Source organism: Humulus lupulus, chromosome X (genome assembly GCF_963169125.1).
Source record: "Humulus lupulus chromosome X, drHumLupu1.1, whole genome shotgun sequence".
NCBI classification, from domain to species: domain Eukaryota; kingdom Viridiplantae; phylum Streptophyta; class Magnoliopsida; order Rosales; family Cannabaceae; genus Humulus; species Humulus lupulus.
Window position 1 is genome coordinate 75,060,463 of NC_084802.1, and position 2,846 is coordinate 75,063,308.

General features: G+C 35.4%; 1 pseudogene; it reads right to left on the minus strand.

Moving 5' to 3' along the window:
* Positions 1-590: 590 nt before the first annotated feature.
* On the minus strand, positions 591-1,403 carry LOC133803778 (equilibrative nucleotide transporter 8-like; annotated as a pseudogene).
* Positions 1,404-2,846: the final 1,443 nt, after the last annotated feature.

Here is a 2,846-nt window from a genome sequence, read left to right on the forward strand (position 1 = left end):
ATTTGACACAAGTGAATCCAAGTCTAAAAATGGCTGCTGCATAATATCAGACTACTCTGTTCTCATCATAGAAAACTTTGTCTAGTTATTATCTATTTCAACTAAAATCATTAATTTCATAAGTTTACATAACAACAAAGTTCAGATAATCCAGAACCAACCAAGAGCTGAACCACCAACCAACCCAAGTCCTAGGAATACAACCATAATAATTGCAGATAGTTCTGCATCTGTAACTGGAACAGACTTAGGGGCCAATATCATCATGACACTTGTTAAGTAACCATTGATAAGACCGAGCATGAAGGTCAAAACCACCATTAGGACTTTAGTTTCCTTCAATAAAAAAATTCACACCACCTTTTTTCATCTGTTTGCTAATTCAATTTTAGTATTTGAATGAAAAGATGCCAGTACTTCTATAGGAATCACTTGAATTGTGGTATCATAAGATTAAATTGTAGAATAATCCACAGTGCCATAAGAATATATTAATTCTCATTTTTTATATTACAGGGTCAATGTCTTCCATAACTTAACAAAGACAGTTGTGTTCATACTTGGTCAACTTTTAAGATCACCTAGCATATATAGCATGCTTAATCATATATTTTAAGTTTTCATCTGCTGATATAACAATTTAAAACATTATCTGTGTTGAATAAGAAGGGCAAAACAAGTAACAAGTATGAAAAAGTATGAATGCAAGCAGTACCTGAAGAAGCAGTTCCAGCAAAAACAACTTGCATGTACTATTTTGGAAGCCTTCCAGCTGATCCCATCAAGCTTTCGCCAACTAAACCAACGGTTATACTGCAAATTGTGACCGAAGCAACTGTTACACCATAGGTTTTTTCACTTGATTCTGTGCACCACACCCAGTCTATCAGCAGAGCCACCATTAAAGAGAGAACAAACATAGAAAATCCCAAGTTGAGTGTTAGCCTTGAACTCAATTTCCCATAACAGCTACCCCAAATTAGCATCAGAACCAGAACTAGTATTGAACAACTCATGTAAGCCATAGAGAAAACCTTCTCAACATGTCTGTTTGGATAGAGAAAGCCAAAGTAGTCAACACCTGTGATAAAAGCATTCCAAGGAAGTAAATTTCCAGCACCAAGCAAGAAGTGAATAATGTAAGCAATCTTGTAAGTGTCTCTTGGCTCAGGTTGGTCTGCAGGAGTCTTAACATTAATCATTCTTACTCTACTTTTTCCTTTCTTTTTTCAATTTAGGATGTTTTAGCAGTCTTGGTTGGACCTTAAAACATCATTTATGGAAGGGGGAACTCAAGAATTGGGAAATGATATATATAGTTGACAAGAGAAGCATATTCAAGCTTCATTCTAGAAGGCTTTGGCTAGTTGGAGTGGCGAGGCTAATTAGTAGGCTAGCCAAAATCTATGGCTTACAATTTTTATGCACATTCTTGCACTTTAAAGGCAGATAAGTCACTATAAGACCAACCATGACTGAAGCAAACTAGAGCCAACATATGGGCAGCTGAATGGCTCTAATTTCTTGGTTCATCGATTTGATTGATGGGCTGAGTTCAGAATCAAATGTGATTTATGAATATGGAAGATTTATGCCAAGTGGGGACAAAAATGGATGGGCCTTATTAACAGAGAGGTACCCTTTAATGTTATGCTGCTACACATGGGGTAAGCTATAAGCTAAGCTGGGTGGCATACGTTTTCCTTAAACTTCAAAAAACTTTACCACTTCACAAAAAGAAAAGTGATTTAAAATGCCAAATATATATATATATATAAATACTGTTATGCCATAAAGTTCACATGTGATTTTCTCTATAGATATGCTCTTTTAAGAAAGTTTTGAAATCCATGTAGTGCAAGTCACAAGTTTTGTATACATTGTCCTGGAAAATAACTCTATTTTCCATTACAGGGGGGAATGTATAATGAGATGTACAATACCATAGCCCGTGTAACAGATGGAATCTATGAAGGTGGACATATGTGCTTGCTTTTCTGTAAAGTTTTTCTTCCCCTACATTGTTATCTATGCTCGCAAATGGAGAATGTAATAAAATTTGAATTGTTGGACCATTGTAGGCATTGCTATTGGAGGTGATGTGTTTCTAGGCTCCACTCTTTCTGATCATGTTATGCGGTTTAACAATATTCCACAGGTACTTTATTGCTATCATTTGCTCCTTCAAAGTGCATGCCTGAGCTCTCCTTTCTGTTTATGTGCTTATAGAAGGATCTGTGTCCGATGCCAACTTGTATTTAGATATGCTGCATGATCAATTAATGAATGCCTTATAAAATATTAGACTTCTATTTCTGTGGGAAAATCCATCATTTAAATTGTTTAAAATAATAATTACTGTACTAATAATGATAAAATTCTGAGCTTTTAAACCCTGTCAATGCTGCTGTTTACTTAAATCTACGTACATATATATGATTGTCTAGTTTTATTAGTTATCTTAGAGAGAGTGATAGCAATTTATGCATCACTTGTAATATATATCTCACAAGCTGAGATTTCTGGTGACACCTTATTTATGATTTTCCCCTTTCCCTCTTCAGCACCCCAAAGCCTTATCGTCCCTCTGTTCTAAAATTGATGTTTCTCCTCGCCATTCCATAGACAGCTCACTAAAGTTATTTTCCTGAGACACACAATCACGCACTCACACCTCTCGGCTTCTCCTCATCAGTCCTCGAATAGTTTAGGCTTCAGATCTTTGGATGGTAAGTCTTCTACGCTTAGAGTTTCAGTTTATATATATATATAAATAAATTGTTAGTTCCGTTTCCTAAAGAATCTTTATTAATATGGCTCTAAGAGAAAGAAATAAAACTAGCAGC